We start from the raw sequence: 26,607 nt of genomic DNA on the forward strand, positions 1-26,607 counted from the left end.
GACCAGCCCTCGAGGGATGGAGTCCGACCTGTCACCTGGGCTCCCCCAGTCCTTTTTTCTCTCTTTTAAGCACTGGCGTTAAAACCTTACAAAATCCAAACTAATCAGAGCCCAGGTTACAAGAATATCTTGATGTTTTTAGTTCATCAGAAGCCTTGCCAAGGTTTTTAAAGTATGGGGCTTAAAATACATCATCCGCTGCTCCGAGCCAGCTGGGGGAAGCCAAAGGAAGACACCGTCTCCCTCGGAACATATGGCAAGTCGCTGCTGCCGGAATAGGGAGAAATCAGAAAAGAAAGGATGCTCTGGCACAAAAGTAAAATGTGGGTTTATTGCAGGGAAATAGACAAAGCTTCATGCCACCAAATGCTGTTTTCAGAGCGAATTTTTTTTTTTTTAAAGCTGAGATTTCTTTTTTCTTTATTTATTTTTGTCTACACTGGGTCTTTGCTGCACATGGGCTTTCTCTAGTTGCGGCAAGCGGGGGCTACTATTCGTTGCGGTGCATGGTCCTCTCATCGCGGTGGCTTCTCTTGTTGTGGAGCACGGGCTCTAGGGGCGTGGGCTCAGTAGTTGTGGCTCACAGGCTTAGTTGCTCCTCAGCACGTGGGATCTTCCTGGATCAGGGCTCGAACCCGTATCCCCTGCATTGGCAGGCGGATTCTTAACCACTGCGCCACCAGGGAAGCCCTTTCAGAGAGAATTGTTAAATGATAGAGTTGATGAAAAAAAGAAAGGGGGAAAGGCATTGCTGAAACCTCACGTGGGTGCTGGGGACCCGACCGTCCTACCTGAGATGGCGACCGGAAGGGAAGGAGATGGATCTGAATAGAGCTAACATGTGCACACTGCACAGCGAGGTTCGTGGGCAGGACGAGCTCCAGCCTGGGCCTCATGGTCCTCCAAGCAGATCCTTTTCTTTCTTTTTTTTTAAAATGTATTTTATTGAAGTATAGTTGATTTACAATGTTGTGTTAATTTCTGCTGTACAGCAAAGTGACTCAGTTACACTTATATACACATCCTTTTTCATATTCTTTTCCATGATGGTTTATCCCAGGAGATTGGCTATAGTTCCCTGTGCTCTACAGCAGGACCTTGTTGTTTATCCATTTGAAATGTAATAGTTAAGCAGGTCCTTTTCTGGCTCGTGGCTTTCAGTTCCCACCTTCCCCCTTCTCACCGTGCCACCGGGTCCTTTAAAGCATCGTGATGGCATCAGCAGGTGTACTGCTGCAAACGAAGTTCACCTGCACGCAGGGGACAGCTTAAAGAGCTTGTGGTGCTTGAACCATATTTAAGGTTTATTTTTCAGCATCTTTGGATGTCCCCTGTATTTCTGCTCAGTCTTTTGGTTATTTAATCTAAAACGCATAATTCTCTTTTCCACACTTTTAGCATTCCTGGGGTTTCCACCTCGCTCTCCTCCTTTCACTGAATGTTAGACTTGTTATTGTTATTAAGGATTTGACAACAAAGAAGGAGGAAATTTTATGTAGTGTCACTGGGTAGTCAACGTTTTACTACTGGAGTTGGAGCGTCCTTAGGAAAATATGTGTGCAACAAAAGACTGTTGGTGGTGTAACTGTAGAGGTATTAGGTTAATATATAATGCATAAGTCTGTGTCATGGATCGTTTTTATTCATCATAAAATTTTCAAATGACTCGAGGAGGTGTGGCCCTCGCAGCTGTTCCCCCGCGCTAACGGCCTCGGGCTCTGACTCAGAGAGGAGTTCTGTGCCAAAGCACCTGGCAGCCACCACAGTTCTTGGGATACTCCCAGGGAGGCGATGACTCGTTGTCAGCAGGGGTGAGGATGACAAACCAATAAAAGGCTGCGTGGGGAGGACCTGGTGAGGATAGAAGTCTGGGTCCCTGGCGTGTGAAGAGGCTGTTTTGACCCCAAAATGCTTACCGTTGATTTACTTAAATCAGTTTCTATTTACGAAGTCTGATTTTTGCCCCCTGGAGCAGATCGGAGAGGCCTGTGAACACGAGTCCGAGAACAGACCTGCATGTGGAGAGCGGATCCCCCAGCCTGACGCCCGCGTGCCCCTCACCTGGCAGTGCACAGTGTCTGCCTGAGGTCGGACCGTGCAGCCCTCGAGATGCCCTGAGGCTGCTGCCTCTAGGGCCGAGCTGCTCAAACTTGACCCCGTAGGAATCGCCCAAGGGCGCCGGTGACTCCTGGGCCCAGGGTGGGAGCTGCAGGGACAAAACAAACGAGAGCGGATATTGATTTTATTCAGGCTGCTAAGGTAAGGGGATGCCCAAGATCAGAGCGTCTCAGTGGAGGGGGCCTGCCTCGGGCTTTACAGGCAGGGCCGTCGAGAGACGGCTCAGTGCGCTGAACGGAAATGTTTGTCTCTGTGTCCAGCTGGTTTCACAGGGACAATTCTAATCTCAGCTCACCCTTCACAAGACAAAGAACGGGACATTGGAGGGCCTGTGTGTAAAAGGGCCTCTTCTGCGAGTCCTGCGGGAGTCGTGAGGAAGCGTGGACTTATCTAAGTCGTGTGGGGCAGGAGGGTTTCCTGGGGCTCAGCACCAATAATCCGCACTTTAGACAAATGCTCAGTGACTGAGAGGCAGGTGGGACTGGACCAGACTTTGAGAAACTCCGCTCTGGAGCGTCTGAGAGATGCGGGAGGGCCCGTGTTGCCCTGGTATCACCTTCGACATCTTCTGGTCCTGTGATAACCTGAGACACCGGGGTGCAGGTATCGCGGCCTCTCCAGCGTTTGCTGCTGTCAGGCCATGAGGTGGGTCTCCCCCATCTGACACTGGGGGGACCCCAGGCCCACGAAGGAGGAGGGGCCTCCCCGTCCCCGCCGCACAGAAGGTCTGCCAGCCTAGGGTACCTGCCCTCTGCCCTCTGTCCTCAGTGACCTTTGTGGGCCTGTCCCCTCTCACCCCAACCTGGTCGGACCAGAACCACCCGGGCTTCCCCACCATGACCCTCAGTGCTGGGCGGATGGCGGCTGCTCCCACAGGGCGTAGGCTGCTTTCTGCTGCCCCCTCCCTGTTCCCAGCGGGACACAGTCCCAGTCATCTGAGGACACTTCCTGCGGGCACTGGCTGCGAGCTGGGGCCAAGGGACGAGGCACCGCTGGTTCCTCCCATGGGGTCATGGAGAGCTGAGAGCCCCCAGAGGGAGGGCAGGGGAGGGGCGGTCCCAGAACCGGGGAGGCAGGCAAATGCATGGGGCTGTGACAGCGGGCGAGGGGGCGAGGACCCTGCACCCATGGTGACCCAGGCATGACCCCTCGCTCTCCGCAGACCCTCTGCCTTCTGAAGGTGCCCACGTCGGCCAGCCCACCCGGGAGCCAGAGGAGGATCCTGGGGGCAGCCAGTGCGATGGTCCCTCAGGGCACAGAGCAGGAGGGGGCAGGGGGAGGGCTGGGGGCGGGTGCAGCATCCCCGCCTTCCCTGCGGGAACCAGGCCGGCCTTCCTCCTCCCCTGAAAAGGGCACCCCTTCCAGGGCACAGCGAGAGCCCATGCGGACACTGGGGGTGTTTTCATTTATCGGCGTCTACATTTTTGTTTGCTTCTATATGTGAGCTTTCAGCGATGTGTGTTATTCGATAATAAAATCTAATACAACTGGTCCGTTCCCAAACATACACGAAGCGGTGACAGGGGGAAACGTTAGGGCAGCTGGCCCATCCCTGACCCATCCCCGGGCTTGCGTTTGGGCTGGAGGTACTGCCTCCTCTTAGGGGGTGGCCCCCAGGCCCCCGAGGTGCCATGTTGAGACCTGGGGGTGGTCGCCGGACTTATCTGGACCAGGTACCTGGGCCCAAGGTGAGTGGGCTGGGGGTGAGCGGTACGACTCTGACACCAACTCCGGGGTCAGTGCAGACCCTGCAGGTGGAGGACATGGTCCCGCCACAAGACCGTCCTCACTCCTGACACCAGCTGCACTTTGGGGGTTTCAGGCCCCTCGTGCTTCTGACCAACCGGCTACAAATTTGGGGGTTCCCAGCACCCCCTCCAGTTCCATCGGTCGCCAGAATGACTCACGGAACTCAGGAAAGCAGGTCCTGATGACTACAGGTGAGGTCCGGGAGGGCCCTCGGGTGCGCCCTCCGCCCATCAGCACAGCCACGTGAGTCGCTGATCCAGACGCCCATCTGAGTTTCCAGCGCCTGGAGTTCCTAGGGGTTTGTTACATACGCATGATTGAACCACTGATCTTGGGATTGAATCCAGTTTCCAGCCCCCCTCCCCTCCCTGGAGGTCAGAGGTCAGCCTGATGTCACTCGACACCAGGTCCCCACCCTCTAAACCCTTGTCTTTCTGGCACGATGGGCGCCCCCCAACCTGAAGCTCTCAAGGGGCCACGGTTAGTCACCTCATTAGCATAAACTCAGGTGTGGTCTGAGGGGTGGAGCAGGAACCGGAGACAAAGATGCCAAATTCTTGTTGTACAACAGCTGCCCAGGGGGTGCCTCGAGGCGCCAAGGAAATTCCTGAACTGGCCATCTCGCCTCTGGGAGCTGCCCTGGAAGCCCCACCCCTGTGGGGAGGCCAGAGAGGGGGACGCGTCTGGCAATGTTTCCTCGATGCCCCGGCATCCAAAGCTCAACAGAAAACCCCAGACACGCAAGATGTCTTGGCGGGAGATGGTGTTTGCTGTCATTCTCCTCGCAGGAACGTTGGAGCTGCCAGTGCAACAACAAAAATAAGTATTTTTAGGGTTGCAGTTAAACAAAAGGTCACACACATTTATTCTTTATGACTCCATATGTTTGGAATTTAAATAACATTCTTCTGAGTAAATGTAATTCGGGGCATTTAGCTTCCTAGTTATTCCTTAGAGGGACTCTGATTTTTACTTTCAGGAAGTAAGCTCTTAATTTATTTAAATAGTTGTGGGCTGAGATAAATCTATCCATGTGATGGATCTGGTTGAAGACCTCTGTCCCAGCTGACACTGTCCTGGGTGACACGCTCTCTACATGACCGAGTCAATCTGTGTGTGGGATGGCTACGTCAGTTTGCAGGAGCACAGTTAGGATGGAGGGAAGTTGGCTTCTGGTACCTACCTTCCCCCACAGACTCAGTGTATCATTCTGGGTGATACTTTTCAGTGCTTCTATTTTCCCATAAAGTGGAATTATTAACACTTGCATCCTACTGCAGTGAAATAGCATGATGTCTGGGATTTGCTTTAAACTATGTAAGGGGAACAAAGGATGGGAAATAGATGAAACAAGATTGGCAAAATATTGACAGATGAATGAATAAAGAAGATGTGGTGTATATATATAATGGAATACTACTCAGCCATAAAAAAGAATGAAATAATGCCATTTGCAGCAATGTGGATGAACCTAGAGATTATCACACTAAGTGAAGTAAGTCAGAAAAAGAAGGACAAATACCATATGCTATCACTTATATGTGGAATCTAAAAAAATGATACAAGTGAACTTATTTACAAAACAGAAATAGACTCACAGACATAGAAAACAAACTTATGGTTACCAAAGGGGAAAGGGTGGGGAAGGGATAAATTAGGAGGTTGGGATTAACAGATACACACTACTGTATATAAAATAGATAAACAACAAGGGCCTGCTGTACAGCACAGGGAACTATATTCAATAACCTGTGATAAACCATAATGGAAAAGAATCTGAAAGAGAATATATATATATGTATAACTGACTCACTTTCCTGTACACCAGAAACTAACACAACATTGTAAATCAACTATACTTCAGGGAATTCCCTGGTGGTCGGTCCAGTGGTTAACACTCCATGCTTCCACTGCAGGGGGACATGGGTTCGATCCCTGGTCAGGGAACTAAGATCCTGCAAGCTGCATGGAGTGGCCAGAAAAAAAGAAAAGAGAAAAACCTGCAATAAAGAACTGTTTGTTTGGGGGAAAAAAAAAGAAAGTGTTTAAAAAAGATTGGCAAAATGTTGATAATCTTACAGCTGAATGATGAGTCCACACAGGTTCATGATACTCTTCCCTCTACTTTTGTGCATACAAAGAATTTTGTGAATTTTTGTGAAAATTTCCAAAATGAAAAGGTTAAAAAGATAAGAGTAACACCTGCCCCTGTGTACCGCACATGAGCTGTCCTTAGAGCACCTTGTATCCCTTGGAGAAGGATGCCTCCTAAATACAAGACCGAGTCACTACTCCGTGGCCCTCAAATTAATTGCATCACACCTTGAGGTATCGTTGACGAGGAGATAGAAAATAGATTAGATCCCACGGGAAGCATGGCCACGAAAGAGGAAGACAAAACTTTCAAAGCATCGGATGCTACGAGGGAAGAGCTCGTCTTCAACTGACAAACTGGAAGGCCATCTGGGCAAATCGTTGACGTGGGAGGTGCATTTGCAATACATCAAAAATATGTTTCCCGGTCGCTGACAGTTTATTTCTGGAGTTCCATAAGTGTAACATTTCTGATCTCGTAAATGATAAATAATAAATGTTTATTTATAAATCACTGGTTCCCAGAGGCGGATGAGCACACAGAATAAAAACAAGCTGCAGAAGCTGGTTAATTCCCACCAGCCTGACTCACGGTGGGGATTCACGAGCCCGCGGGAGAGGCCAGTATACCCAGGAAACTGTGTTCATCACAACACCAAGGCTACCAAGCGTGGTCGGCGAGGCACGTCCTTGCAGATCAACAAACCTGCCCCTGCTTGGAAAGATGCATGTTTGAGAAGATGTCGTTGGCTTCTTGCAAACCCCTGGGCTTTCTGTGATAGGAGACAGAGCATCAGCTAAAGATTGGTGCAAAAAAAAAACCCTGAAAGGAAAAGAACGCCTCACGGTTCTATCAAGAGCACCCTTCCTCGGTCAGGGTGTGCGTTAGTCTGTGTGAGCTGCCGAACTGGCTGCCGGAGGCGGAAGCAGTTTATTCTTCCAGGCCTGGGTGACAGGGACCCACAGCTGTTTCGAGAAATGATAATCGTGGAGAAAGGTGACGTGGCTCTTGCTGAAAATGAGCCAAAAATGTCCCCCAAATTACTCTGTAACTCAAGGCCTCCCTAATTTTTAAAAACAGCTAACGTGTCTTTGGGAATGCAGGATGGCTGAGGATTGGAACAAGGCAGGAGTGGAAGCTTATCTGAGTTAGCAAACCCTTTGGCCATGAGATAATAAGATGGTGTAGATAAGCTTATAGCGGAATCAGAATAAGTAAGAAATGCTTTTTTAAAGGCTTTGAAAACTTTTACATACAATTGGCAAAAGCTTAGCTAATTTTAAGTGATTCCACCCCATTGTTAAACAAGCCTTCTGAATCCTTACTGGGGAAGCGTTTGTGTTCTTTGTTCACTCTGAAGGCAGTAAAAGAGGACGCCCAGTTAGTTAAGCCCTGAAGAGCACTGGCTGGGATGAGGGCCCGGCCCCGGCTTCGTGGTCCTTCGGGGCTGCTGAGAGCCCTCAACTTGTCCAGACAGTTTTCTTCCCATAAAAGGACCCAGAGTTTCCTTCCAGGTCTCTAATTACATGAGCACTTTCTGTTTTCGGGTAACAAATCTATTCTTTAATCTTTCCCACTGATCCTGACTAATATTTGCATATAAGAAAAGTGCATTGATTTGTATGATCTAAAAGCGCATTTACATAGCGCAGGGAGATCCAGCTTGGTGCTTTGTGACCACCTAGAGGGGTGGGATGGGGAGGGTGGGAGGGAGGCACAAGAGGGAGGAGATATGGGGATATATGTATATGTATAGCTGATTCACTTTGTTATAAAGCAGAAACTAACACACCATTGTAAAGCAATTACACTCCAACAAAGATGTTAAAAAAATAAAGTAAAAATAAATAAATAAAAGTGCATTTAGATAATGTCATACATGGTGACGCGGCCAAACAAGAGGCCACGGGCAGTGAGAGGGCGGCACAGCCCCTGAGGGCGGCGAGCTGTCGGCCAGCCCACCACCCAGCCAGGCTTGGTCCTTTCTTTTCTTCTCATTGAAAATATGTTGTAGAAACAGCAGCTCTGTTCTCTGATGTCTCAAGAGATGGTAAACATTCATTTCAGCAAGATCAGGAAAAGAGCCAAGAATGAGGGGGCAAGAAGAAAAAGAAACATTTTTTCATTTTAATGCTCCTTTTTGTGCTAATTTCGTGCCGCCCCGAGGGCGGGAGGACAGCGTGCCAGCCCCGCCTCCCTCTCCCCTTGAGCCTCCATCATCAGCCTCCCCGGATGAGCCGCAGAGACCCCAGGCCCTGCAAAGGCCAGTGCAGCCGGCCGGCGGGCAGGGGTGGGAGAGGGGCCCGCAGCCAGGCCACCATCTCTCTGTCCCCCCTCATCCTCTCTACCCACCTCCCCCACCGCTCCTTCTCGGCCAGGTGGGCAGCCAGAGCCCCTCCAGGCAGGAGGGCACCCTTCCCAAGGACACTGATGGCTGTGGGCAGAGAGGAAGCAGGACTTGAAAGCATGTCTTCTGAGGCTGAACCTCAGCTGTATCATCCCTGTAGGAAGAACCTGGACCTGAGCCTTCCAGGGTCCTCCCACGGCCGCCTTGCCATCCACGGTAGGGAAGGACGAAATGGTGCAGCAAATAAATGAAGCCTGCCTGTTCTCGTGGTGACCTCAACGTGCCATTCTAAGGGCCTAAATAGAGACAGAAAGGGGTCCTGTCTTACTCAGGGGTCTGCAGAGAATCAGAACCAATAGAATGGAGAGATAGATAGATAGATAGATAGATAGACAGACAGACAGACAGACAGACAGATAGATAGAGACATACAGCCACACACATAGAGAGACAGACACAGAGACAGAGAGAGATTGATTTTAAGGAAGTGGGTCATGCCACGTGGGTACTGGCAAGCCTGAAGTCTGCAGGCAGGTTGGCAGGCTGGAAATTCTGGTAAGCAGTCGGCTGGGAGAATTCCTTCCTCCTCAGGGAAGCTCAGTCTTCTCTCTAAAGGCCTTCAACTGGTCGGATGAGGCCCACCGCATTACGAGGGTGCTCGGCTTTACTCCAAGTCAGCTGATTCAAACGTTACTCACACCTGACAAATACCTTCACAGCAATATCTAGATGGGTATTTGCCCACACAACTGGGCACCCCAGCACAGCCACGCTGACACGGGAAACTAACCACCCCAGGTGCCGAAGCCCAGGAAATCCTGTCCTGACCCAACGCAGCTGAGCCCACGCCCAGTGCCAGCTGCACACACTGGGTCATCTCACAGCTCTTGCCTCTGTCTTCCTCCGGCCTGAGTGCGTTGTCTCTCTCTTTTAAAATAAAGCACAATTGGGCTTCCCTGGTGGCGCGGTGGTTAAGAATCCGCCTGCCAATGCAGGGGACACAGTTCGAGCCCTGGTCCGGGAAGATCCCACATGCCGCGGAGCAACTAAGCCCGTGCGCCACAACTACTGAACCTGCACTCTAGAGCCCGCGAGCCACAACTACTGAGCCCGCGTGCTGCAACTACTGAGCCCGCGTGCCTAGAGCCCGTGCCCTGCAACAAGAGAAGCCACTGCAATGAGAAGCCCGCGCACCGCAACAAAGAGTAGCTCCTGCTTGCCACAACTAGAGAAAGCCCGCGCGTAGCAACGAAGACCCAACGCAGCTAAAAATAAATTTAAAAAAATAATAATAAAGCAAAAGTATTATTCAGCCTTAAAAGGAAGGAATTCTGACCCATGCCACAACACAGATGAACCCTGAGGCCACCATGCCCAGGGACATAAACCAGTCACCAAAAGATGCGTCCACTCAGACGAGGCCCCCGAGAGGCAGCGACAGAAGGCAGAACTGTGACCCCCAGGGGCTGGGGGGTGTGCGGGGAGCTGCCCTTCCAGGGCCCAGAGCCTCAGCTTTGCAAGACGATGGAGCGCTCTGGATGGGCGGTGATGACAGGACTACAGCGCGTGTGTGCCAGGCCACTGACCTGGACGCCTGCAAACAGTTGGAAAGGCAAACCTCGTGTTATGCGTATTCTACCCAAGTGTGTAATACGGTTTCCAAATATTGGGGGTTTCCCATTATCTCTCTGTTACCGATCTGTAGTGTAGTTCCATTGTGGTGGGAGGACGGGCTTTGTACGTCTGGAATCCTTTTAAATTCCTGGACACCTGAGCGCACTTGCTGGCTTGCTCCGCCCTGCTATTGTTGCCATGTTTCCACTGCTCAGTGACCTCCTCAGCAAAGGGCCTCTTACAGGATTACAGAATCCAGTGATTTGCAGAACGATTGCAGCGGACACGATATGACGATATTTGTACGGTTCCCGGCGTGTGGAGGGAGAGGCCCTGGAGGGGTGTATGAAACGTGGGCTCCGCTCAGAATAAAAAGAGGGAGCGTCACACCGACCACTGAACACCCGCACGGGACCTCGCACCCCGTGGGCTCTCAATTACAGGACAACAGCAGGTGAACGATGGAAAGGAGGAAAAGACATTGCTGAAGAGGTCCTGCGGGGAACTAACTAGACATCAGTTTCAAGGACGTCATTCTTCCGTGCGGCACGCATGTCTAATCAGCTTCTCTCAATGTGTGGCCCATGGGCCCCGAGGGCCCCCAGACCCGTTCAGGGTTCAGCAGTTCAGGGTCAAAGCTACTTTTATAAATTAGGAGTTTGGGATTAACAGATACACACTACTATATATAAAATAGGTAAACAACAAGGACCTACTGTATAGCACAAGGGACTATAAATCACTTATAATGGAAAAGAATCTGAGAAAGAGTAGATATTTGTATAAGTGAATCACTTTGCTGTGCAGCAGAAATTAACACAACATTGTAAGTCAACTATACTTTGGTAAATTTTTAAAAATCTGAAAAAGAATATATATATGTATAACTGAATCACTTTGCTGTACACCTGCAACTAACACAACAGTGTAAATCAACTGTACTTCAATTAAAAGATAACTGATACTAAAAAAACTACTTTTCTAATAATACTAAGATAGTCCTTGCCTTTTCGCGGGGACATAATGGTACATACATATATCACCATCTTTATCCATTCACCTGTTGATGGATACCTAGGTTGTTTTCATATCTTGGCTATCGTAAATTATGTTGCTATGAACATTGAGGTGCATCTATCTTTTCAAATTAGTGGTTTTGTATTCCTTGGGTAAATACTCAGATATGGAATAGTTGGATCATATATGGTAGTTCTAGTCTTAATTTTTTGAGGAGTCTCCTCACTGTTTTCCATACTGGCTGCTCCAAGTTACCTTCCACACAACTGTGATTTTTAATATTGTCTAGTGAAATGGGTCAACATTTGGAATAACTGCATAATTCAGTGAATTAATATTTTCCAAATGACCAAATGGCCATGTTACAAAATCATGTGTGGGTAATAGATCCATCCAAAGTGCCAGAGAGACCAGTGGGTTTTAGTCTAACAGCAGGAAGGGTACATTGCAGTGCTGCTGGAGTCCACATTGCAATGAACCTGTAAGGAACATTCATGTGTCAGTTTTGGTGGAGAACCTATATAAACGCTCCTCCATTTTCCTGCTACACATCCCTGCGAGGTCAAATTTTCTTCACAGACATTAACTAAAACAATATATTACAAGAGACTGAACACAGAAGCAGCTATGAGAATCTAGCCGTCTTCTATCAAGCTAGACATTAAAGAGATCTGCAAAAATATGAAACAAGTCCCTTGTTCTCACTAATCATTTTTTGAAAAGAATGATTTTTCATAAAATGTTATTTATTGTTGAGTAACATGGAATCAGTTTCTTATTGTAAGTTTAAATACATGAATAAAAATCTTTTAAAAACAATCTTTTAGTCTTAATTTCTAATATTGTATATGTTTTCATGAACCGAAAGCCAGCTGTGAAGTGGGACAGGGCAGGCTCTGGCTGGGAGAATTCAGGGTGGTAAAAAGGGACTCATTCCAATCCCTCTGGGAAATGTAAGTCTAAACTTCCCAATTCCTCATTTTTAGGAATTTCTTTATCTTATACATTTAACCTCTTAAGTATTTCATAAGGTAGGAGGGGAGGGAAAGACAGCTAAAGAAATTGGGAAGCAAAGGAGTCTTAAAAATCATTGATACCACCTCACACCCACGAGGGTATAGACCCAAAAGAACTGAAAGCAGGAACTCAAACAGATATTTGTACATCCATGTTCACAGCAGCATTACTCACACTAGCCAAGGGGTGGAAACAACCCAACTGTCCACTGAAAGGTGAATGGATGAACAAGATGTGGTCTATCCAGACTATGGAATATTATTCAACCTTAAAAGAGAAGGAAGTCCTGTCACCTGATACAACATGGAGGAACGTTGAGGACATTGTGCTTGGTAAAATAAGCAGGGGCCTTCGAGTAATGTTTAAATCAGACCACTCTTCATAGCAAACAATAAAGAGAAGTTGGATTCTGCTTGTTAGTTCCGTTTCTCCGACCAGGAAGTGGATGCACAGCCCGGCTGGATGCTTCGGGCAGAGGTGGGCTTCATCCACCCACCACCCTGGACCCCCTACGCCGGTGGCAGCGATCAGAACAAAGTGAGCTCGGCCCTGCGAAAGCTCGTGTTGTCATTACTTTTGTAACTCCAACGAGAAACAGATTTTTACATACATGACATCACAGACCATGCCTCTTGACCGTTACCCAATTTAGAAACTGGCCCGATCACAAAGGAAGCTGAAGCAGCAGCTGGTTTGGGAAAGTCGCTGGTTGCAAGCGAGCAGCTGGGTCACTGTGCCACTTGCAGCTGCGTGGCCCGAGGAGGTCTGTTCTGGTCCTTCTCAAAAGTCGCCACCTGGCTCCCCTCGGGAGCAGCCAACTCCAGAGCCTGTGGTCCATCTGAGGGGTGGGCAGCCATCATGGTGTGACCCGCAACGAGACCGGGGAGAGGGGACCGCTGTGAAATGGGAGCTGCGGAACGAAGCTTCGTGCCATCGACACAGCTGCACTGGGGCAGGTGGTTGGAACAAAGCTCTTTCACTGGCAAAGCTGTCCAAAGGCTGTGCAGTCAGAGGAGAGCCAGGAATCGTTGTCCTCTACCACGGTGTTTCGTACTCTTTTTTTTTTTTAACTGGACAATATAGTTTAATGTAGCAAAAATCTAGGGAACGATCCAGTATTTCAGTTAAGGCTCTGGGTGCCTGAAAATGATAAGGAGAAAATTGGTTTCACGGCCTAAAAACATGAGGTTGCATCAGGGAACGTGTTTATGTAAATAAGACTGAGTTTAAAACCTTGGTTAATAAAAGGTCAGGATAAAACCAAGAGGAAGTTGGCTTTTCACTGTAGCATCTGCTGTTTGTTTACTTGTTTTGACTGGTATTTTGTATCCTTGGCTTCATCTCAGGGGAGCATGCCTGGCCAGGAGGCAAGCCTGGGAGACAAGGGCCACCGCAGCGCCCCTGTCCCCAGAATGCCTCCTCAATAAACATTTTCCTGATGAGCAGATTTTCAGTTATTGACAGAGAGTCATCCCAAGTAAGCTGAGTCATTCTGGTGCCAGGGCTGGAGCCCACTGGCCAGGAGAGGCCTTGGTTTGGAGGTGTGGTGACCAATCATAAAACGGCCACGGGACCATGCTGACCTATGGATGGGGAAGGGACCCACACAGCACGGACCTGGTGCGATTTGATGCTGCGACCAGAGCTCAGGCCCTAGTCCCCCTCACAATTCTGCCTGGCCAGCTGTGTTTCCAGGGTAGGATTTCCTGGTGTGAGGGTTGGATTGTATCCCCCCAAAATTCATATGGTGAGTCCTAACACCCAGGACCTCAGAATGTGACTGTATTTGGAGATACAGGGGTCTTTACCAAGTTACAGTGAGGTCACTGGGGTAGGCCCTAATCTGACTGATATCCTTAAAAAAGGGGGGAAACTGGGCACACAGAGGCACACAGGGAGAACACCACGAAGGCAGAAGTCAGGGTGATACTTCTACAAGCCAAGGAATGCCAAAAACTGCCAGCAAGCTACCAGAAGCTAGGGGAGAGCCTGGGACAGATTCTCCCTCACAGCCCTCGGAAGGAACCAACCCTGCTGACACCTTGATCTTGGACTTCTGGCCTCCAGACTGAGAGAGAATAACTCTCTGTTGTTTAAACCACTCAGTCTGTGGCACTTTGTTACGGCCGCCCTAGCAAAGTAATACACCTGGTGTAAGGACACCTGGAATAAGCAAAAACGTTTGCTGGGCGTCTCCAGTGGGCAACTATGCATTCTTTAGAGCTCACCCTTCTGGATTATCTGATTCTAGCTTTTCCTTGCCTTTGAGCTATCTTACACTTGTGGAGAACGGGTGACGATGCAAATTATTTCTGTCTATGGACTCTGTGATGGAGGGACAACCCTCACCCCATGGTCCCCAAATCCTCCCACCCAGAGCCAGATTTGCACAATTTGCAAGTTCACGCCAATATTCCTGCCTATATAGGTGTCTGTTCTTTGCATTTTCCTTTGAACTGGCTGGAATGTCTTCCCAGTTCTCTCACTCAATTAACTAGCTCAGGAAGCTGTTTGCCACCTGCTGATTGCATGTCCGCCTGAGAGTCACAATTCTTTCTTTGGTCAACATTATTTTTTAACATTGGCCATGGCTGCCATTTCCCTGTTGTGTTGTGCTGGGATCCTTGAGGAGGAACTGTCACAGCTGGGGGCAGTGTCTCCCACCCTGATCTTTTAGGGACTTAATTGTTGGAATTGTCCTCTTTAGAAAACCGGGGCTCCGGGTGGGGGGGTGGTGGCGGTGGGATGAACTGGGAGATTGGGATTGACATATATACAACTAATATGTATGAAATAGATAACTAATAAGAGCCTGCTGTATAAAGTGAATAAATAAATTAAATAACCAGTGGCAAAAAACCCCCCCAAAACAAAAAAAAAACCCCAAATTGCTGACACAGGTGAAAGTAAACAAATAAAATTATTGTTAATTTTTAAAAAAAAATTAAAAATACAATAAATAAAAACAAAACCATGAGCCATGAAATAGAGACACAGAGAGAGATAAAGTAGATAGAAAGATAGGAAAGCACCTCTTTCTTCAGCGTTCTAGCGACTGCCCCCTCTCCCTTTCCCTTCAGCCTAAGAGTTCACAGTGGTTTGTTGTTAATTAGTCCCCTGGATACTTAAGTATCTTTTTAAAATAGTACTTTTATTAAACTGCTCTTGAAATCTTCCTGATTGATACAACTCCCAAATTTGTATCTCTACCTATAACCTCTCTCACAAACTCCAGATTTGTTTACAAAACACTCACTTGTTATTCTCAGAAGTCATTGTGAAAATACCTCAAAATCAGCATGCACAAAACTGAACTTTTGAATTTCCCCCAAATACCATCTCTGCCAGAGCCTTCCCCATGTTATTTAATGGCAACTTCATCTGGGAGTTGCTTTAGCCACTCATTACATCTTATGATCTAACAATTCTTTATTAGATGCACACCCCTGAGAAATTCTTGCACGTGTACCCCAGGAGACATGCAAAAGAGTATTAATATCATGTCTATAATTCTTGCAAAGCAAGAACAGTCTAAATCTCATTAAGAGTAGATTGGAGAAAATGCTGGAGAGGGTGTGGAGAAAAGGGAACCCTCCTGCACTGTTGGTGGGAGAACACTGTTGGTGTTCTCTATGGAGAACAGTATGGAGGTTCCTTAAAAAACTAAAGATAGAACTACCATACGACCCAGCAATCCCACTACTGGGCATATACCCTGAGAAAACCATAATTCAAAAAGAGTCATGTACCAGAATGTTCATTGCAGCACTATTTACAACAGCCAGGACATGGAAGCAACCTAAGTGTCCATCGACAGATGAATGGAGAAAGAAGATGTGACACATATATACAATGGAATATTACTCAGCCATAAAAAGAAACGAAATTGAGTTATTTGTAGTCAGGTTGATGGACCTAGAGTCTGTCATACAGAGTGAAGTAAGTCAGAAAGAGAAAAACAGATACTGTATGCTAACACATATATATGGAATCTAAAAAAAAAAAAAGTGTTTCTGATGAACCTAGGGGCAGGACAGGAATAAAGATGCAGATGTACAGAATGGACTTGAGGACACGGGGAGGGGGAAAGGTAAGCTGGGAGAAGTGAGAGAGTGACATGGACATATATACACTACCAAATGTAAAATAGCTAGTGGGAAGCAGCTGCATCGCACAGGGAGATCAGCTCGGTGCCTTGTGACCACCTAGAGGGGTGGGAAAGGGAGGGTGGGAGGGACACGCAAGAGGGAGGAGATATGGGGATATATGTATACATATAGCTGATTCACTTTGTTATACTGCAGAAACTAACACAACATTGTAAAGCAATTATACGCCAATAAAGATGTCAAAAAAAAAAAAGAGTAGATTGGATAAGCAGTGGTTATACAGACGGAATAGTATACAGCCCTAAAAACGAGTGAACCTCAGTACTGTGCAGACTCATAAATGGGTGTCTCAAATCAAAGATTAGGTTAAAAGAACAAGACTCAATAAAATTCAAATATTGTTTTAGAACAGTGAAAAGTAAAATATATTATTTGAGATTTCAAATCTAGATGGTAAAACTATAAGGAAGGGCAAAGGAATTACAAAACAAAAAACAGAAGTCAGGATATGTTTATTTCTGGTTAGAGAAAAAGAAAAGCATTTAAGAAAGGGGACAGTGGGTTTGAAAGGTAATGGCATTGTTCTATTTCCCAAGATTGGTAAGTGTATTTATATTCCTTTTATTATTATATAAATGTACGTATATGCTATCTGCTCCCTTGCAGATAGATAATGTTTCATAATAAAAAAGTTACATAATTAAAAAAAAACGGGGCTCAGGCGTGAAGAACCGTGGGTCCTCCAGTCTCGGCCCTGGGCACCCACTGTGTGCTGGGAGCCTTCCACACGCAGCTCATTGCCTCCTCTGCAGAATCCCCTGAGAGATGTACGACAGTCCCCACTGAAGGCAGGGAGCTGGATCTCAGGGAGGTCAAGTGCCCCCATCCACATTCACATGGCAAGTGGCAAAGCCAGACTCCACCCCCAGCACTGTGGACTGCAAGCCCAGGGCTCTTCTGACTATACCACAGTGCTCTCTTTTACACAGAAAAAGAAATACCACGTGGGTGGGCCCTAAGATGGTCCTGGGGGATCCTCTCTTCCTGGTGTTTGTGTCTTCCTGTGACCCCCTCCCCTTGTGTGTGGGCAGGACCTGAGACTTGCTTCTAACCAATAGAATAGACAAGGGTGATGGGAAGATGCTTCTGGGATTACTTTACATAACACTGTAACTTCTGTCTGCCTAGCAGACTCTATTCCTTGCTGGCTTGGACAAGCAAGCTACTGTGTTCCTCTCTGGACAGGTCCATGTGGCAAGAAACTGAAGGGGCCTCCAGCCAAGAGCCAGCAAGGACCTGAGGCCCTCAGTCCATCTGCCCACAACAATGTGCACTTGGAAATGGATCCTTCCCCAGTCAAGCCTTCAATGAGACCCCAGCCCTGACGGCCACTTGTGACAGGCCCTGAGGCAGAGGACCCAGTCAAGACATGCCCAGATTCCTGACCCACAGAAATTTGAGATAACGTATGTTGTTTTCAGACACTAAGTTTGGGATAATTTGTTATGAAGCAATAGATAACCAATACACCATGCCTTAGAAGTACTCGTTCATGCATTCAACAAATATTTACTTGCCAGGCACTAGTACAGGTGCTCGGCATACATCAGTGAACAAAACAGAGTAAAATTCTTGTTCTCCTGGAGCGTAGATTCTAGTGTTTATGTGTGTGTGTGTTGGGGGTGGGAGTGTTGGACGATAGACATAATAAACAAGTTACATGGTTATACAGTTACATCATATGTTGCGTGTATCTACACGAGTACCACAGAGGAGGAAGCAGGGTGAGGAGGATAGGGAATGGGTTGGGAGTTTGCAATTTTAAACCTCTTTTGAGAAAGTGATGTTGAGAAAGATTTCAGGGAGTGAGGGAGAAAGCCATGCAGATATCTTTGGGAAGAGTGCTTCAAGCACAGGGAATAGGCAGTGCAAAGGCCCTGAGGCTGAATCACACTTGCAGAGAGCAAGGAGCCGCAAGGTGGCAGACTGGAACAGAGTGGGTGACGGGAAGGGTGGTGGGAGCTGAGGTCAGAAGTGCAGAGGGGAGACAGATCCGGGAGATCCTCAGGGGCTCTGCATGGACTTTGCTTTTGCTCTGAATGAGATGGGTAACACTCGGAGGGGTTGAGCACAGCAGTGGTGAGGTCTGACGTATTTTTAAAAGGATCATCCCCTACTCATCGCTGGTGACTTCCTGCTCACCTATGCAAACTGAAGCAGCTTACACATGAGCCACACTGGCCGCCATAACAAGCCAAGAGACTTGCCCTTATTTTTAGGTGTTTTTCTCACTCGTTCTTCTTACCAAAGCCCCAGATCCCAGCCATCCTCTGAGGATGGCCCAAGCCCTGCCTGCCCCCGTCACCTCCTCCAGCCTTCACCCCGTAATCTCCCCCACACAGTGCAGCTCCCTGCACCCCATCCGGGCTGCCACAGGCTTTGTGCACTGGGTCATAAGCTCCGCCAGGCAGGGTCCAGGGCTCACCTTTCTCCTACATTCTCCCCAACCCGCTCCAGCTTGACACAAGGCTGCACAGAGCGGGGCTCTGTCAGGCTGGCCGGCACCTTGGCAGAGTTCTTTCTGCCTTTCCCTGTGGGTCCCTCAAAGCGCTCCTCCGCCTCCCTGCCTGCCCCCACCTACTGCGCCCTCCTCTCATGGCCTCACAGCACCTACTGTCATCTGGATAGTTCTATGAACAATTATACGAGGCTTTTCATTTCACACACCTAGACGTGGTCCTTGGGAAAATAGCAAATCTTTATAAAAAAGAAATTGGAAGGAAAGTAATCAGAAGAGCTGCTTGTGCACAAACGTTCCTTTTCTGCTAGTAAACGGCCCTGGTGCCAATACTAGGGGGCAGGCTGTGGAGGGAGGCAAACGGAAGGAAAGGAAGCCTTGCCCTCTGTGACCCCACTTCTACCTCATTTTGAATTATTTTTCCTAAAGAGGGCCCCCGAATGTGTGAGCCTTAGAGCCGCAAACCTGGAGGGGATCACTGACGGCACTTGCAGCTCTTCCTCTTTTCTGGAGATGGCCCTGTAGAGAGAAGGAAAGGAAGGGCGGGCGGATCATGGGGGGCACGGGTAGAGGAGACTAGGCGCAGAGGCCAGACTGGGGTGCAGGGCCTGGGCCCCATCTGCCTGGTGACTGGTACCTGGCTATCAGGGGGCTGCACACCCCCAGGTCTTCCTGGTCCGAGACCCCTGCTGCGTCACTTGGTGGGAACCAGGTGAAAGCTTCAGCCCTGGGCCAGCACTAGGATGAGGCCAGGGAGGCCAGGGCGGCTGCACCGCGCCTGTGACCAGGGAAGACGGTTGGGCCCGAGCTTCGTCGTATAATGCTCTGCTGTCCCTGCCTTAAAATTCTTAATAAAAAAAAAAAGTTCTTAATAACTTTTGAACAAGGGACTTGCATTTCCATTTTGCACTGGGCCCTGCACATATAGGTAGCCGGTCTGCATCACTGAGATTTTGGGGTCCCCTCCCTCCAACTTTCCACTGGTCAGTGGCTCACTGGCCTCCCCCGAGCCCAGGCGCTGCTACAACCTACTCTCTGGAAAACAGAGCCGTTCTGCAGGGCCACACAGACTGTCTGTGGCTTCCTGGTGTTGGTGGAACCCTGAAGACTTAGAGGAGGGATGTCCTGACGAGCTGTTCACAACTGAACCCACCCCAGGCACCTTCCAGCCACGTGTTCCCGTCCTGGTTCGGCTTCTTCCCGGAGCAGCGCGGGAGCCCTTCTCCAGACAGCGATCCCACACAGGAGGAAGGTTTCTGCAAAAATGGACAGTCGGCCAAGCCCCGTGCCTCTGCACTAGGGAAGGCCTGCCCTTCCCTTAACGTCTAGGAGCGCACGGCCACCGGCGGGGCCCGCGGGCGCAAGGCAGCACCGCCTTTTAAAGTCCACCTTGAAATACGGACCACACTTTTCGGGTCGCTCCAAGGGAGGCCACTTCACCTGCAGACGGGGCCTTGCGTGGATCAGCGGGGGACAGTGCCTGAGGGCAGAGCGCGAGACCAGAGGCGAGCGTGTTGCGGTGGCTGGAGCCCGGACCAGGGCTAAGGCCGCCCGGGGTCAGGCGGGTCTCTGGGCACAGCCGCCGCGCTCGGGACGCACGTGCGCATCCGCGGGGAAGAAAGCGGGGGGCTGCCGCGGGCCTGTACACAAAGAGGGCGCCGCGCAGAGTAGGGGGCTGGGCGCCAAACGCCCGCGCGGCCCGGCCTCCGAGGGCAGCCCGGAGATGGCCGGGCCCCGCGGCGCCCGGGCGCGCGAAGAGGACCCGAAGCTCCTCCCGCGGATGGTACAGCCCGCCCTCCCCGCCGGATCCTCGTGGATGGTCTCGCCCAGCCGAGCCCCACCACACACCTCCCCCGGCCGCTGAGGAGTGAGCGGAGGGGGCGTGGCGCGCGCAGGCCACGCCCCCATCTGCGTAGTAGTGAGGCGGGGCTCGCGGCCAGCGGGGTGGGCCTCTCCTCGCGCCGCGGCGCGGCGGTCGTGGGCGGGGCCCGACTGGGGAGCGAGGCGGGGGTGGGGTCGGCCGCCGCCAGCCCCCGGCTCACTCTCCGCCCCCGGCGCGCAGGCCCCGCCCCCGGTCGCCGCGGCGCCGGGACGGGGCGGGGCCCGGGCCCGGAAGGCCCCGCCCCCTCTGTGAATATTGATGCGGCGCGCGTCGGCGTCGCCCTCCTCCCATTGAGCGAGGCTGTGTCGCGTGGCCCAGCGTCGGCGTGACGGTTGGACGCGGGCGCGGCACTGCGGGTCCCGATTGCTGCAGCCGCTTGTCAGTGTGATGAAGATTGGCACCCAGGTAAGCTGTCACTCAACCGCTCTGCCGCCGCCGCCGCTCCGCCGCCCCGTCACTATCAATCACGCCGGCCTGCAGGCGCCGCGGCCGCCGCCCCGCCGCCGCCGCCCGGGTCTCCGCGGGTTGCCGCCGCCCGAGAGGGCCGCGCCAGACCCGCCGCCCGGGGCAGGGGGCGGGGAGGGGGCGCGGGTGGGGGAGGGGAGCCGCGGCCGCGGGGAGGGGCGCTGTCCGCCGGGCCGGCGCGGGGGCGCGCCCCGCTTGTTTTTCGGTGTGGGCTTAGGGACGCGGAAATTTCTGGAAGGCTCCGCCGCCGCCGCCGCCGCCGCCGCGCGGGGCCAGTGGTGAGGCGCGCGCTCCTAACCGTCCCTCTCGGAGCGCGGCGCGCACCCCTGCGCGGGCGGGGCAGGGGGCGCGGGGGCGCGCGGCGGGGGCGGGGCCCAGGCTGAGGAGGCGCGCGGGGGCGGGGCCGGGAGCGGGCACGCGCGGGGGCGGGGCCGGCGTCGCGGGAGCGGCGGCGGCGGCGGCGGTGCTCCGGGGGTCCCCGAGGCCCTGCGGTGGCCGCCGCCGAGTCCGAGGCTGGGAGGGAGCCGGGTGCCCGGTGTCTGGAATGAGTGACAAATGCGTCGCGAGTAATAAACGGCCGATGTGAAGTAGAGGCCTGGGCGCGTCGGGCACGGTCCGGCCGCTCGCTGGAATTCCACATTCCTTTAGAAAGAGATCGTGAGTCACTTCAGAAAAGGCAGGGAGCGTTAGTCTGCTTTATATCATCGTCGGGGCTGTTGAAACGCTGTTTTGTTAGCGGTTCCGAGCCTCGGCCAGCCAGGTTCTCCTTCGTGAAGTTTGACTCCTAGAATGCGTCTCAGTGCGTGCTGCTGGGGTCGGAGCCCCGGGCGGGGGCGGGGCGGACGGGGGGGGCGGGTAAGGGCAGAAGGCAGATCCTTGCGGGGCGGGGGGGATACCTATACATGCGCGAATATGCATTTGGTAAATTTGATCGCACACCTGCAACCATCCAGGATAGATTTGCCATTCGTAAGGGGGTTGAAATTAATTTTGATTCCAAGACTTAGTTTTTAATAGAAACTACTGGTGTTTCCTTAGGAAGGGAGTGCTTTCTACTTTATGGTAAATGAAACCCTCAGCTTTCGTTGGGTATACTTGTATGATTTTTCCTGACATACTGAAAAGGGATTTATGTATTTATATAATACATAATTTTATATAATGTATTCTGAATATTGTATGGAAGAATCGAAGTGAAATGTAAAAATTTTGCCAGTACAGTTATTGGTGATACTCTCAAATCTAGTTGTACATGCATTTGGAAGATGGCTCACTGACTCAAATCTGCCTTGCATCATTTTTTTTCTTAATTTACCGAGCGTGGAGAATGGTATGTAGATCGTTTACTTACAGTATTTGGTTGAATCAGCAGTGCAGGGTTGTGTGATATTGACTGACACAGGGCTTTCGGAAGGCAGCAGTGGAAGGACCCTTCCTGCTTCAGAGATTTACAAGTGGGAATTGAAATATGGTAGGTGAAGTATGACTCGGAAGATTAACGTTCTGTGCTGGGGATTTAAGTGTCAGCACTAATGGAACTGGGTGTAAACAGCTGTCCTCTAGTGTACTACATTTACATTTCTGTATCAGTGTGTTGTAACTTTAGGAAAGTGTCACTTAGGATTAGTGAAAGGTAACATTCTGGTTGTAACTTTCGCTCTTGTTTCAAACTAACTGAAACTGTTTCGAAGAAAACCTTGAAACTTCTGGACTGATGCAAATCATGCGCCCCAGGGGACATTTCCCTGCGCTCTGCTGGCCTCCAGACTCCTCCTCTCCTCCTCCTACAAACGGTTTAGAAAAAATAAGAGAGGATCAAGAAGAGAACCTATTACACTGAAATACAGTTATCAAAATATTGAACCAAACTGGTGATAAATTTCTTTACATGCTTTTTATTAGCTCACTTAGTAACAGATTGAACACTGGCTCTAATAATTTCTTTTTGAGTATATGATGCTAATGCTTTGTGAAAATACCTGTGGTTTCTGTTGGCGAAGAAGTCACAGGTGCTTTTCAGGATTTCATGTCTACCGGTGGAATTGAATGAGTGTTAAATTGCAGCCAGATGTTATTGCAAATAAAGATGTGATTTTTTTTCTCATTCAGGTTCACAGAGACCAAGTTAAGAACCTCTGCACTGGAAGGCTGTTTACTCTCAGCCCATCCCTTAGGAGGAATATGTATGTGCCTCCTTTTTCCTTCCTCAAATGCTTATACTGATGGCAAGGGTGATGAGGAAGTACAGACAGTGCAGCCGAGGGAACCCAAAGCTTCACAGTATGGGGTCATAGTGGGGTGAGGCCACGTGGGGTTACTGCCTGACACCGGTTGTGATGACTCACAACTGTGATGGGTTACTGTTCTGTCTTGTACAATCTGTTTAGGAAGACGTGGAAAGAGAAATATAGTGTAGAAAAGGTTCAGTTTGGAAATTGTTAGAATAAACATTCAAGGGCCGGGAGGCATGGTTTTTGGTTGGAAAGGCCTGGCTGCAGAGGCCATCAAATGAGGCCCCTCCGGCCGTGTTGTCTGCCCTCCAGCGAGTGGATAGGGTGCCTAGCTGCTGGGTGCCCTCGCCGGCAGCAGTGCCTGGTGTCGGTGTGTCAGCCCCACTGGTCTAGTCACTGTTTCTGGGAGTTTCACTCACAGAGGGCCTGGTACTGACCCAGCAGACCTGCCGTCTGACAAGGTGGTTTCAGGCTCCTGATGCAGAAGCACTGTGGCCCTGAGGATGCGTCTGGGGGACCTGGGGAGGGGACAGAGCAGCTGCTTCATTCCATCTAGGATTCCTTGGGGAAAGGGTCCTACAGCTTTGTCAGAATCTTGAAAAGTACTGATCAGTCAGGTTGCAGGATTGAGGGCCGGGAGTTAGTGAACCTTTCAGATGCCCTTTGCCTTGGGTCTTCCCTTCAGTGTTGGCGTGTGCTCGTCCTGACGGGTCCAGCAGCAGGCCTTGTCATCCCTCCCCTCAGGGTGAGCTGCTAAGTATGCGGTGATGCGCTCCTGTCTGGGGGATTATTTCTGTTCAGGGCGACCCTGCCACCCAAATGGTGTGTGTCCTTTGGTGTAACCTCTGGCCTAGCAGAGCCTTGTTGGGGGCAGGCTGCAGGGCATGTGGTGGGAAATGCCTTTATTGTTTGCGTCTGTCTTTGATGGACGCCTGGCTGTTGTCAGGCCCCAGGACGGCAGGGAGCGGGCTGACTTCAAGTCCAGGGGTTTAGGGTCACACAGGAGTAAGGAAAAAAGGAATCTAGCGGGGTCCAGGGACCAAGGTAGTGCTGGGCCTCGGGACTGATGGAACTGCGGCTTGGGCCCTGGCGGGATCCGGCTGCCACCCTGGTCTTGACCTTCCCCGTTTACTTCCACTGAAGTGGAAGTGCTCTTAACCGTTGGCTGCTTCTGCACACTGTCTGCTGCATGTTCTCCGTTTCCCAGCTCTGCCCACCTCATCCTCTTCCTGTTTCCCAGCGCACATCCTGGAGACAGGGTGACAGCTCTCTCACCTTCCACCGTGTCCCCCAGGTGCCGACCTGGGCGCTAGGGGCTCCTGGTCCCTGAGCTCTCCCCAGGGAGCGGTGGGCTCCTTTCAGCAGGGTCTGCAGTGGTGGGTGGGGTCACTCGGAAGGGACTGTGGATGGTAGGAATTGTGATCGCAGCTTCCTGAACAGTCTGATCGGACTTGCAGAGATAACGCCTTCACGAGAGTTTGGTAAGCCCTCACTATATGTCACACGTTGTCTGAGACATTTTACCAAAGTTTGTATTTTTTTTGCATTAAAAAAAATCAAGAATTTAACTTTGTGATAGTCTAAGTTCAGTCATGTGTTTGTGTTCAGTTTTTTAAAAAACACATACGTGGGCTTCCCTGGGGGCACAGTGGTTAAGAATCCACCTGCCAATGCAGGGGACACGGGTTCGAGCCCTGGTCCGGGAAGATCCCACATGCCGTGGAGCAACTAAGCCCGTGCGCCACAACTACAGAGCCTGCGCACCTAGAGCCTGTGCTCCGCAATGAGAAGCCCGTGCACCGCAACGAAGAGTAGCCCCTGCTCGCAGCAACTAGAGAAGGCCTGCACGCAGCAATGAAGACCCAACGCAGCCAAAAATAAATAAATTACTAAATTAAAAAATAAATAAAAAGGGATATGACTACAGATACGAAAATTTTACAAGTAAGAACATCCATGTACAATTTGATGGCAGTAAATTTGAAAAGCTGTGGTTGGTTTATGAAGAAGATATAAATGATCAGAATTGACCTTGGAGGGACTTCCATGGTGACGCAGTGGATAAGACTCCGAGCTCCCAATGCAGGGGGCCCAGGTTCAATCCCTGGTTAGGGGACTGGATCCCACATGCATGCCGCTACTGAGAGTTTGCATGCCGCAGCTAAGGAGGCTGCCTGCCACAACTAAGACCCGGTGCAACTAAATAAATAAATAAAATAGAATTGAACTTGGAGGAAGAAAACTTGTACAGACCAGCAACTTTAGATGAAATGGAGAAGGTAGTCAAGATTTATCTTTTTTTATTTTTTATTTTTTTTTAGTAATTCTGTTTTAAAATTATTTATTTATTTATTTACGGCTGTGTTGGGTCTTCGTTGCGCACAGGCTTTCTCTAGTTGCGGCAAGTGGGGGCTACTCTTTGTTGTGGTGCGTGGGCTTCTCATTGCGATGGCTTCTCTTGTTGCGGAGCACGGGCTCTAGAGGTGCGGGCTTCAGTAGTTGTGACATGCAGACTCAGTAGTTGTGGCTCGTGGACTGTAGAGCGCAGGCTCAGTAGTTGTGGTGCGTGGGCTTAGTTGCTCCATGGCATATGGGATCTTCCCGGACCAGGATTCGAACCCGTGTCCCTTGCGTTGGCAGGCGGATTCTTAACCACTGTGCCACCAGGGAAGTCCCAAGATTTATCATTTTAGAAAGGCATTGGCGTGAGTTAGATCAGACTTTCATGGAACAGATACTTACTGTGTTAAATGTAACAACCATTCACTAACAAAATTACTGTGCACCTGCTGTGTACCAGACATTGCGATGGTGGTGGGGAGTATAATGGTGAACAAAAACAGACACGGCTCCTTCCTGCCAGGAAGTAGTAAAGGCACAAGTTAATCCAAGACCCATCTGAATAATGTAAGATTACAGCTGTAGGAAGGACTGTAAAAGGGAGGCATGTTTTGCTCTGAGACGTGGGTCAGAGGTCAGGGGCAGCTCTTCTAAGATGGGGATGACTGATGTGAATGGTCCAGGGGAGCAGGAGTGGGCGAGGGGAGGAGGATTAGGGTGACCAGTCCAGAGGGGGGTGGGAACTGTGCTCAGAGGCTTTGTGGGTTGGGGGAAGCCCAGGGCTCTGAAGAACCTGGAAGGGCCTGGAATGCTTGTGGTGCGTGTGGGGAGTGGGGTGATGGGGGCAGGGGAGGGAGGGGCACAGTAAGGACCCAGTCATGCTGCGTTAAAAGTTATGATCTGTATCTTGTAGGCAGTAGGAATCCTCTGAAGGGTTTTAAGTGGGTGTGTCTTGATCAGATTTGGGTTTCCAGAAGATCCCTTTGAAGACTTGGAAACACCCATGTCCACAGAGGGGCTGGAAAATAACTGCATTGAGTCTGCTGCACCTGTAGCACTCACTCTGCAGCTGTAACCAGGAGTGAAGGTGACGACAACCTGCTGT

General features: G+C 50.3%; 1 protein-coding gene and 1 long non-coding RNA gene across 10 annotated transcripts in view; one reads left to right on the plus strand and one right to left on the minus strand.

The window, feature by feature from the left end:
* Nucleotides 1-311: 311 nt before the first annotated feature.
* Nucleotides 312-20,427, minus strand: LOC103012747 (uncharacterized). Of its 7 annotated transcripts, none has more exons than XR_009008074.1 (9): nucleotides 20,025-20,427; nucleotides 19,738-19,840; nucleotides 19,050-19,103; nucleotides 12,251-13,097; nucleotides 4,357-4,666; nucleotides 4,026-4,159; nucleotides 2,062-2,206; nucleotides 792-922; nucleotides 312-690 (listed from the first exon to the last, which is right to left on the minus strand). It is a non-coding gene; the product is annotated as an uncharacterized LOC103012747 (long non-coding RNA). The 7 variants fall into 7 exon arrangements; XR_009008076.1 differs by adding an exon at nucleotides 19,222-19,431 and having other exon boundaries at nucleotides 19,738-20,427; XR_009008073.1 differs by having other exon boundaries at nucleotides 19,747-20,427.
* A 278-nt stretch (nucleotides 20,428-20,705) lies between these two features.
* PKNOX1 (PBX/knotted 1 homeobox 1) overlaps nucleotides 20,706-26,607 on the plus strand; it is a 46,472-nt gene continuing 40,570 nt past the window's right edge. For 2 of the 3 annotated variants that reach the window (XM_057544864.1, XM_057544863.1), the window contains exon 1: nucleotides 20,706-20,871. The gene's annotated coding sequence lies outside the window, so the exon portion shown is untranslated. Of the gene's footprint in view, nucleotides 20,872-21,826; nucleotides 24,644-26,607 lie in introns of those variants that run through there. The other variant, XM_028164094.2, reaches the window with a different exon arrangement.

The sequence above is a fragment of the Balaenoptera acutorostrata genome, chromosome 4 (assembly GCF_949987535.1).
Source record: "Balaenoptera acutorostrata chromosome 4, mBalAcu1.1, whole genome shotgun sequence".
Taxonomy (NCBI): domain Eukaryota; kingdom Metazoa; phylum Chordata; class Mammalia; order Artiodactyla; family Balaenopteridae; genus Balaenoptera; species Balaenoptera acutorostrata.